Below are 11,569 nucleotides of genomic sequence, written 5' to 3'. Positions count from 1 at the left end.
ATGACAGAATCAAGATAGTCATACCTGTGCTGTCGTATAAGTGTTCCATGACATTACCAAAATTATCATCACGGAAGTGTCCACTTCCATGACGATAAATCGCGCGTCACAGAAGTGCTTTCGTCAAGGGTAACCGACACATGGCATCCACCGTAACGGAACACCGTTAAGCTATCGGGTCGGGTTTTGGATCCGATAACCCGTTAACAGCCCCGACCAATGGGGATTTTCCACATGTAAAATCATCATTGGCTGGAGGAGACACGTGTCAGGTCCGCGTTGGCACAGGTGTCACTCATCCAATGGGCGAGACGCGCCTATGATATGTTGACACGTGGACCGGCCCATCAAGTTTAAATGGGCCGGCCCAACTGAAGGCCCACAAGATTTTGCGGACCATAATGGGCCGGCCCAGCTAAAGGCCCACGAGATTTTGTGGACAATAATGGGCTAGCCCAGCTAAAGGCCCACAAGATTTTGCGGGCTATAATGGGCCGGCCCAGGTAAAGGCCCACAAGATTTTTGTGTGCCATAATGGGCCGGCCCAGGTAAAGGCCCACAAGATTCTTGTGGATCATAATGGGCCAGCCCAGCTAAAGGCCCATGAGATTTCGTCGACATTAATGGGGCGGCCCAACTGTAGGCCCACAAGATTTTGAGGACCCTAGTAGGCCGGCCCATTAACTGGCTGCCATGTTTTGGGCCAAATGCCGGCCCATATTTGATCCGGTCCATTAATGGCCTGCCACGCTCCGGGCCTAATAGTGGACCAAATGAGATCCAGCCCATTAAAAGCCTACCACGTTCTGGGCTAAAGTACGGCCCAAATCAAGTCTGGCCGTTTAAGAGGCTTTGAGCTCAATTGTGGCCCATATCAGATTCGGCCCGTCAACTGGACACTATGCTTTTGGGCCCACTTGCTAATGGCCCACTCAGTAATTCATCCTGATATTAGTTTTGGCCTGTTAAGGGCCCATTTAACATTTCGGCCCTGTATTAATTTCGGCCTGTTAAAAGCCCGTCATATAGTTGGGCCTTTCAACGGCCCAGTTTGCATCCGGCCTGCTCGCAGCCGATATCTGATTGGGCCAAACAAGAACCGAGACAATTTTGGCCTGTTAAAAGCCCGTGATTTGATTCACACAATCATGGGCCGGGGGTCATTTCGGGCTACTGCCGGCCCGTGAGTTGTTCGGCACGTTTCAGGCCGAACCTACATCGTGATTGCATGACGACCCGATTATGTACCACAATTTTACGGTTTGGCCGGTTTACTGTGAAGACAGGATATATATACAGTAAAATAACTGCAGCATCGTGAATAAGAAAAAACCTAGACTATACAATAAAGAAATTACGGCATATTACATCCACTAGGCATCAAAGTTCGCCACTATGATAATAAAGCACAAGCAGACATCAGATTACATACACGTGGTATCAAAGATCACCACCAGTGCAAATAAACACGCCGACAAAATAATATACAAAACCGACAGTACTTCAATAGAGTTGAAGAAAGGTTAGCCATGCTGGGGAGCTGCAGCGCAAGAAGCTGAGCAACATGATGAGACTGCGCTTGTTCAGCACTTATATCTTCCTCACTCTGAAAGATAAACAAGCAGACAGATGACAGGTTTTGCACATAAAAGTATCAGTACTGGCAATTCCTCACATTTCTTACTGACGAATAAAGTGACATAGTTTAAAATTGCATTAACATAATATGGTATTGTTCGGGTCAAGACATGGCAGGAAATGACATTGTGAAGGAGTTGGCAGCTTCATGAAACCATTGGATTACAGATCAAGAACTCATAAGTATCAATGGTTAGTGTGCTGTCAATTTATACCATTTCAGATTGGCAAATAAAGAGATGGTTTAAATAATAGTAGAATGATATGACATTGTTCATAGTTAAGACATTGCAGAATTTGACATTTTGCTGTAGTGGGTAGGTTCACCACGCCACTAGATTATGGATGAATAATAGAAGCATACATGCAGTGCAAAAGAAGATCACTTGCTCTGTATAGTTTAATTTACATGGTATGAAGAAGGAACTTGGTTGTACAACTGAAAACTTAAATTGAGAAAGGACACACTTTTGTTTTTGAACTACATAATAAACTTTAAACAAGCAATTTGATGCAAACACCAAAAATAAACAGCTATTGCAGTCATGCCTAACCAAATATATACAACAAAGTTTGAAGGCTTGAGATGCACAAACTTACATTATTGGTGAAGACAGGCTCTATAAAGGCCTTGTCCATGCTGATGGGGGGCAATTCAAGAAGTTTACCACAGAATCTTCTTCAAAAGCATTGCCTTTATTCTACATTTTGTTAAGAGTAAATATAGATGTGATGATGTACAAAAAATGGAGAATATTTAAGATAAGATGAAGAGTGATGCTACATAACCATGTAGCTATAAATGTAAGTGCAGCGATACAGGCAAAAGGTACAACCAAGAGCAATGCACAGCTAAACTTCTTCAGAACCAACCTTATGGTAAGAGTAAATATAGATCGGATGTGTAGAAAATGGAGGGCAAAGGAAAATAAGCTGAAGAGTGATGGTACAAGAACAACTACCTGTCATTATAAGTACACTGACAAAGGACAACATGTACTTATAAGAACAATGCAGAGCTAAAAAAACATTGGCATTGGATATATTCTACACTAATGTAACCATTCATATAGATCAGATAATTTGGAGCGAACAATTGATAAGCAAGCTATCATGCATATTGCTATCACATAATGAACCAGGTATGTATGCAAGTACAGTGATACAGGATAACATGTACTAACAAGAGCAAAGCAGCAGGCAACTTATTTGCGATATCCTGTCATTCTTGTCAAACCGGAATTCTTCTTCGAGCAGATTTCTTGCAAAAAAATCTGTAAGGCACACGCGGAAAAGTAGAAGTTTAAATTGTCATGTGATTTCATAGACAGTACCTCATCCTGGGAACGAGACCAGTGCATAACAAGGTTTTTCCATTCAATGTATTCTAAATTTAGCACATGAGACTTTATCGGAAATTCATTTGTAGACTTGCCATCACAGTGTGATTTCCTCAGGTAACACCGATACTGCTGCAATGCTTCCTTGAAAAGCACAAGCAAGCTTTGCTTGTCATGACTATCCAGATTGACCCTCGCTTAGTTACAACAATGTAATGTAAATCATTGATGTGTTCAATCAGCAGAAAATAGGAAAATAATAACCATGAATAATAGCACTTACACGTAAGTTGGACAGGAAGATGTGAAAATGGTGTTTGTCTTCACAATAATCTTCCCATGATGGGAATATATGCACGTAGTCCCTAACAACATTGAAAGCATTGTCTTTTAAACTGGGAATAATGGAATGGGGTTCCAATCTACAGGAATTCTGCAGTTGGGATAGGTCTTCGGCTAGTGGACTTGCTGTACTTTTTGCTGGAGTGGGATTTTTCTATGGTACAACTGGTGCTATGGCAAATGAAATTGGTATACCTTTTGTTGGAGTGCAGGTCCTGTGTGGTGGGGCTAGTGGTGTGGCCAGTGAAGTATGGGTACAGTCTACTGGAGTCGGTCCTACGTTTTGTGTCACTGGTTGTACAACCAATATAAGTGGGGTGTTGTCTGATTTCTCCGGCACCACCACATTTTTGAAGGACTTTGCTGGTGCTCCTTCAGGTTCGGCAATCACCCTCTTCCTTTTTGTTGTCTGACGCATAAGAATAGCAATTGAGTGGGAAAACATGGTATGATGACAGATGGAATATGTATTGATAATGGATGGGCATGGCATCTCGACATATATGATGAGTAAACTAAGCAGATGGCGGTGCAACAAAGTAGAAGAAATGCAAGACAACATATGCAAGATACCCGCAATCAATAAAACATTGCCAAATTAGAACAGACACCTTGATGGGTGAACAGGACATGCCATCTGCCTTTGACTCCTCGAGGTTAGAATAGTCATTAGGATCATATTCTGAACAAGAATCAACATGTGGGGAGCGTATGAGTTTCATTGCATCCAGAATGGCACTCAATGCCTTGGTGCCAATTTTGTAAGTCCTTGCAGTGTTTAGCTTAAAGAGTGGACTGTTGCTAGTGTGACACAAAGCAGCTACACAGATCATAGTGTAGATATAACGAGAAAACCTTAAGCATCAGAGTAAAATCAGCAAAGTGGAACTTGCTGGAATATATGTGCTAGTATTGCCGGTACGGCTAGAAAGGCTTCGGATACCAGCTCTCTTCAAGTGAAGGTGCGGTACTGTTAATATCAGTGTAACTCTCAAAGGCGACACAGCTCCCCGCATTTCCTTGCTATTCTTATAGGATTCAAGTGGGCAGGCCACTACAAATACTATTCCTATGTTTACAAGATCCTGCGAATCAAAGAGGCTCAAAGTGTCCATCACAACCGACCGTATAGACCTCTACACTGCAAATGTCCCTGCTCATCTTCAGTACAAGGAACATACTGTACTACTATCATACTCCCTCCGTTCCAAAATATAAGTCTTGGTAGAGATTTCCACTATGGATCACATACAGATGTATCCAGATACATTTTAGAGTGTAGATTCACTCATTTTGCTCCATATGTAGTCCATGGTGGAATCTATACAAAGACTTGTATTTAGGAACGGAGAGAGTACATATTAAAGAAGAAGGGAAGAGGAACATGGTAAAGAAGAACAAGCAGATTTTGGATATTAAAATGTTGGTTGCGCAATGCCCACACATGATGAACCAGAGCGCATTAAGAATGCAACTCCCAGCCGTCTCTCGACCATTTCAGGCGGTTGGATGAAGATCCTACGTCTCCTAACCCTTCTTCTTCCTCGTCTCTGATTCTTCCCATACAGAACACCGCACGGGCTGCCGGCCGGACCACCGGCCCCCACTGCCTGTGTTCCTCAGACAGCCCCACCCCCACCCGCGACGAGTTTTCTTCATTCGGCGAGGCCCCACAACCACCCGAGCCCCTTCGATCGCAACAGCGAACTTCGGCGGACTCTGAAAAATCGACTGACCCAATTTTGAAATTTAGTCTACTGTGATTTAACTAGTGTGGAATATAAAAGGGGAAAACCAGAAGCATTGGGAGTATAGTGTTGAGCGTGCCATGGCGGATCTGAAGGTGCAAACCAGACAAAGGCAACTTCGCAACCAAGACAAGAAATCAGAGTAAAGCAGTGGCGATCTATTTTCTTGCTGCGATAAATAAGTTGAGCAGATATGAAAGAGTACCACCTCAGGTGCGGCGCTGTGTACGCATCTGCTGAGAATTTGACGGTGCTGCGGCAGCGACGGCTATCGGCAGCATGGAAGCAGATCTAGGAGGGTAGACGGTGGCGGCGGGGCGCGGTGGACGAGACGGTCGTAGGAGCGGCACCGGCAAGGTGGACGACGGTGGGGATGAAGCGAGAGGACGGAATGCAAGGATCCCGGACGGAAGCAGATAGGTCGATCTCTTGTAATGGACGTCAGCGTCGGGGTATCAGCTCCGGCATGGTGGAGGAGGACGGCGGTGGATGGGGTGGCGGACGGCGGCGAACGGAGGAGGGTGGGGTGGAGAGGGTATTTTGGCGCCCACGGAGTACGAATGGGGAAAAGGGAGGTAGAGAGGAAGGGGGAACCATGTATTCAGGGCGCGCTTGTCTCAAATGCAAGGAATTTACAAACTTAGCCCCCGTTTCAAATTTCTACTACATCACAACAACATTTGTCGGTTGGGGATTGGACGGTAATCTTGCATACACCAAATATTTGCCGACGAGAGTTTGTTTTTGGCGCCCACCGTGTATGAATATGAATCGAGGAGGGAGTCGATTTCAGCTAAGGACACACTATGTTTTGTCACCCATCGTGTATGATCCGGGTGAGAGGCGGTTACGTCACGTTTGGGTGGAATTACAAACCTACCCCGATCGAAACCTATAGTAATCCAGCAGATAGGCTTTGCGCGGCAGGGATAGGCAGTAGTGATTTCCATCTCACAGATTTTGGTTTCGGGCGGTTACTGCGACTTTCCCCGCTTCGTTCAAATTTTTCAGAGTGCATGTTTACCGTGCCAACTCAATTCGAATCTCGTTTGAATTCTATTTTTTTCCAGGCGGGATCCATTTTCAATTGGAATTAAATTCTATATACATCATTTTTATATATACTTTCAAAAGCACAACAAAGAATTCTGCTCCTTTATATGTATAATATGATTTACAGATACAACGATCTCGAAATCTTAAGGTTGAATTAGAAAAAAATTAACCAAATTATGTTCTACTAAAATGTATGGATCAGTAATATCTACATATTAAATAACATAGATGTGCGTGAATTCATATGAGTATGCATGTTTGATAGATCAATTTTGGTTCGAGTATGGATTACATGTATCATCATCTCGAATTCAAATATTTGAATCCCTTTTTTGTTCAGTCCTTTCACGCCCATCTCTCTCGCATGCATGCTCCTTCAGGTAGCTATCACTCTCTTTTCTTCAGCTCACCCGCACGCTCACTTCATGTTTCTCCTATCCTCGCAAACATGGTCTCTCGACATCTCCCTTGAGAAGTGTCACACTCTCCCTATCATTATACATTACACAGTTTTCATTATCTCTCACGTCTCTACTGTTCTCTGGTATCACTCGGTACCTAAGCTTTCTTTTTCACCGCCACACACACAGTCTCCACTCGTCTTTCACTTTGTCTTTCTCTCTATGGGATTCTCTCACACACCCTATATGTCTCTACATATGACTCATACCACTAAAATTACTCTCTCTCTCTCTCCTGTAGACACAACATTTGTTGCGGTCTCCTTTTGGTCTCCATCCCAGACTGATATTATTCATGTGTTTGCCGATCAGACAACCCCGACTACCATCTCCTCTCTCTCTCACACAGACACACACACACACAACTCCTGCTTCCACTCCCCTTCCCGACTACCATCTCTCTCTCACACACACAAAACTCTCGCGTTCGCACCCCGACTCGTATTTCTCTCACAAACATTTATCGACTAGCTAGCCTCTAGATAGGTTTATACACCCGCACACTCGTGCTTCCACCATCGCATACATGTCTCTCTCCCGCTCCTTGTATCTATGTAGTTTTTTCTTCCCTTCTTGAGACATGCCCTCTCGGTCGTGCACACACACACTATCGCCTCATTTTAAGCTAATACCTATCGCACACACACTCCTTGTTTCTTTGTCACACATGCACTCCGTCCTCATCCACTCTCCCTCTCTCTCTCACACACACATGGGCTTTTTGCAACAACTAGCAAGATGCCCATGCGTTGCACGAAACATCAAGATGCATTTGTATGAGTAGTTTATATTGTGGGGGAAAAGGATGAACGAGGGAAGGCCTTATTTGCAAATGTGGAGATTGGTGTGGGTATCTTTTTGCAAAATTGCCATAGTTTCTTTCCTATCCGTCAGATATAGATCGGACAGCCTATATTGCAGGATGGCGGGCACACGATCATCACCGACAATGCTTTTTATAAGAGTAGGGATAAAAAATAGAGTTCGTGATGATGGTGGGCCTGCCATCCTGCAATGTAGGTCGTCCGATTTATATCTGACGGATAGGAAGGAAAATATGGCATTTTACCCGCACTCTTCACCACATTTGCAGATAAGGCCTTCCCTCGTTCATCCTTTTCTCCCACAAGATCTTGATGTTCCATGCAACGCACGGGCATCTTGCTTGAAAGAGTAGAAATTAGACATATACCACTTCTTGAATCTTGAAACCAACAACATTCCTCCCTTATCTCATCAAAACCGCCAAAGGAATATATTTTGAGTGAAACATAACATATTTTTAGTGATATACGTATTTCGAAACTAGGCTTTTTTTCTATAAAATCGGTGAATATGTATTAATCTACTTTGATCGTGTGGCAACGCATTGGCACATTGCTAGCAGTTATTATAATTTTTTGGACACCAGACAAACGGTGGAGTACATATACGAAGAGAAGAGGGGCACGCACGTAGTCATCCTCTCGCTGTCTCGCACACATGAGTGTTACATAAAGGCGACATTAACAAATAAACCCTAAAACCCTAGGTGCACGATTGCTGCATTCGCGGGTACTGGGTACGTGGTGGAGCACCTTTGTAGGAATAGTCAGCTGAGCATGCCTCCTCGCCGCGTAATTGCTCTGACACGGACGCGACCTCTCATAGCGCAGGCATTGAACCAGCGCGCCGGCCAAGAGGGCCGCACTCGCTGCAGGCCCGGCTGAGCACGCCTCCTCGCAGCGTGCAACCATCTTAAGACTACCCCGTCTGCCTTCATTGAATCTGCGCGTGTACCGGCAACACGTCCTTCCGCGAGCTGGCAGGCATTTTAGAACACAAAAAATGACTAAAATATAATTAATTTACACATGGTCTTGACTTGTTGTGCTCGCACTGGTAGCAGGAACTAGTAGAGGATTTTCTTTATTTATAACTCCCCTCACATTTTTTTGGCTTTGAAGTGAATCATGGTTGTGGATATTATGTATGAATGTGCAGATATCTGTGAACATGAGTTTGATGTGGCAATTGAACTTGGAATGTCGGGCTTGCGCGTGAACTATACCATGTCCAATGCGTCATCTGTTATTGTTTGGAAAGTAACTGCTGTTATTACATGACCTGAAAAATACATTTTGTGCCACATCAATAGATGCACAGACATCACAACAGGCATGCTGACTGGATAAACATTTGAACCTAGCTATTATGAAGGAAATTTTGTATTAACAATAGTTTTACATAGTAGGAGACGCCTAGCCTGCTATGCCTCTGCTTGCTTATTTCTGGCTTCTTGCATCTCTTCTTTGGCTTGGGTGAAAAGAGCATCTGATTGCTCTTTTCGCTTCTTCAGGAACTCAGCTACATTCTCAAGGGCTGCTGCACGCTTTCTTTCAGCCCTTACTAATGCCACGAGGACACAAACAGCTGACGACTCCACCTGGCTTGTGTGTAATCCAACATCATCTGGGAATTTGCACCTAGTGTCTAATCCAGCATCATTAGGGAACTGGCACCTTGTGTGTAATCCAGCCTCATTTTGGAAACATGATCTCGAGGTTGACCATACTTCCCTCCTCACAGGAACTGCATCCTGACATGAAGTTACTTCTTTTTTAGATCAATACTCAGAGCAACCCAGATCCATTTAGTAGAAGCCAGATAAACAGAACTCAGAGAAGTGAATTCAAAAGGAAAAATAAAATAAACCATACTGCAAGGTGAGAACACCCATGTCGGTGTCAAAACCACCAGATCTCGGGTAGGGGGTCCCGAACTGTGCGTCTAAGGCGGATGGTAACAGGGGGCAGGGGGCACGATGTTTTACCCAGGTTCGTGCCCTCTTGATGGAGGTAAAACCCTACGTCTTGCTTGATTATTCTTGATAATATGAGTAGTACAAGAGTAAATCTACCACAAGATCGGAGAGGCTAAACCCTAGAAGCTAGCCTATGGTGTGATTGTATGTTGTCCTACGGACTAAAACCCTCCGGTTTATATAGACACCGGAGGGGCTAGGGTTACACAAGGTCGGTTACAAAGGAGGAGATATACATATTCGTATTGCCTAGCTTGCCTTCCATGCCAAGTAGAGTCCCATCCGGACACGGGACGAAGTCTTCAATCTTGTATCTTCATAGTAAAACAGTCCGGCCAAAGGATATAATCCGGCTGTCCGTAGACCCCCTAATTCAAGACTCCCTCAGTAGCCCCTGAACCAGGCTTCAATGACGATGAGTCCGGCGCAGTGTTGTCTTCGACAGTGCAAGGCGGGTTCCTCCTTCGAATACACCACGGAAGAGTTTGAATACAAGGATAGTGTCCGACCCTGCAAAACAAGTTCCACATACCACCGTAGAGAGAGTAATATTTCCACAAATCTAATCAGCTGACACGTTTTGGCAGCATGACATCACGCCACGGTCCGGTAATTATTTGAACCATTTTCTTTAACCAGCCCCGCACATAACGTGAGGCGGTTTCTTGACACGTCTTGTCAAAGCAGAGATCGGGTTCCCCTTATTATGGGATTCTCATCAATACGGACGTGGGTAACCCAACCACGCCATCAATTACGACGCTTGGGGGATCAGCGAGTTTTACAAGGCTAGTGGGGGCGCATAGTTTAGTCCGCCCTTATAAAGGGATAAGATCTCACCCTTTTCTATCCACGCCTTCTTCCTCCTTGCTCATCCATTCTCGCGCAGTCGAGCTCCAGCGCCCAAGTCCGCATCCTTGTCCCCAACTCTCTCCAATCATGTCCGGAGCGGAAGGCAAGTGGATGGCCTCCTCCGTCACGGAGGGGCACATCAAAAAACTACGTGGAGCCGGATACTTAGTCGTGGATATCGCGCACCGGCTGCCAACCGCGGGCCAGGTCGTCCCTACCCCGGAACCTCACGAAAGGGTGGTTTTCCTCCCCCATTTCGTCCACAGATTGGGGTTTCCCCTCCATCCATTCGTCCACAGCCTCATGTTCTATTATGGGCTGGACTTTCATGATCTGGCCCCGAACTTCATCCTCAACATCTCGGCGTTCATCGTTGTGTGCGAGGCTTTCCTCCGCATCCGGCCCCACTTCGGCCTATGGCCGAAGACCTTCAACATCAAGCCGAAGGCAGTAGGCGGCCAAAAAGCAGAATGAGGCGGAGACATGGTGGGCAAAATGCCCAATGTTACATGCCTCGAGGGCTCCTTCGTGGATGCCGTAAAGGGGTGCCAATAGGGGTGGTTCTACATCACCAAGCCGCGCGACACCAACTGGGTGGCGGCCCCCGAGTTTCGATCCAGAATCCCCACGTGGCTCACTTCCTGGAAGGAGAAGGGCCTATCTTGGGGTTCTTCGGTGGAGCTGGACGGAATCCAGAAGTGTTTCTGGAACATGACAAGCAAGAAACTTAAGCTTGTCAACATAGTCCAGGTTATGCTCTTCCGCCGGATCCTCCTGTGTCAACAACGGGCTTTCAACTTATGGGAGTTCGACCCAGCCCAGCACCAGACTCTAAGCAAGCTCTTTGACACGATGCATAAGGACGTCTGGAAGGTGTTGTTCAAGGGTGCCGAGGTCCCTCCTTCTCTTACCGAGGACCGCGGGCTAAGCGCGAAGCGCCCTGCGAATCCGGTAAGTTCTATACATCTGGTAGGGTATTTATTTCCCATAGCTTAACCATGTGCGGGGTCTGAACTCCCATGCCTTTGAGAGGACTGGGTGGAGGCATTGGAGAAGATTAACTATCCGGCCCCACTACCCGAAGACCCTACGAACGCTCTCCTGACGGAGATGCGGACTCCGGCTCCTTATGAGGTGCCGGAGAAGACCAAGAAGAAGGCTAAGGTGGTATCAGACTCATCGTCCAATGACACCGGGACGCACTCCTCTCATGAAAACGAGGAGAAGGAAGATGAAGATTCTCCCCCTCCAGCCGGGGGAGACAAGAAAAGTAAGGTCGCCCCAACCAGGGAGGCCGAAGGGTCCAAGAAGGGAAGGACTCTCCTTTTA

This window comes from Triticum aestivum, chromosome 5A (assembly GCF_018294505.1).
Source record: "Triticum aestivum cultivar Chinese Spring chromosome 5A, IWGSC CS RefSeq v2.1, whole genome shotgun sequence".
In the NCBI taxonomy this organism is placed as follows: Eukaryota; Viridiplantae; Streptophyta; class Magnoliopsida; order Poales; family Poaceae; genus Triticum; species Triticum aestivum.
This window is presented reverse-complemented; position numbering follows the sequence as displayed.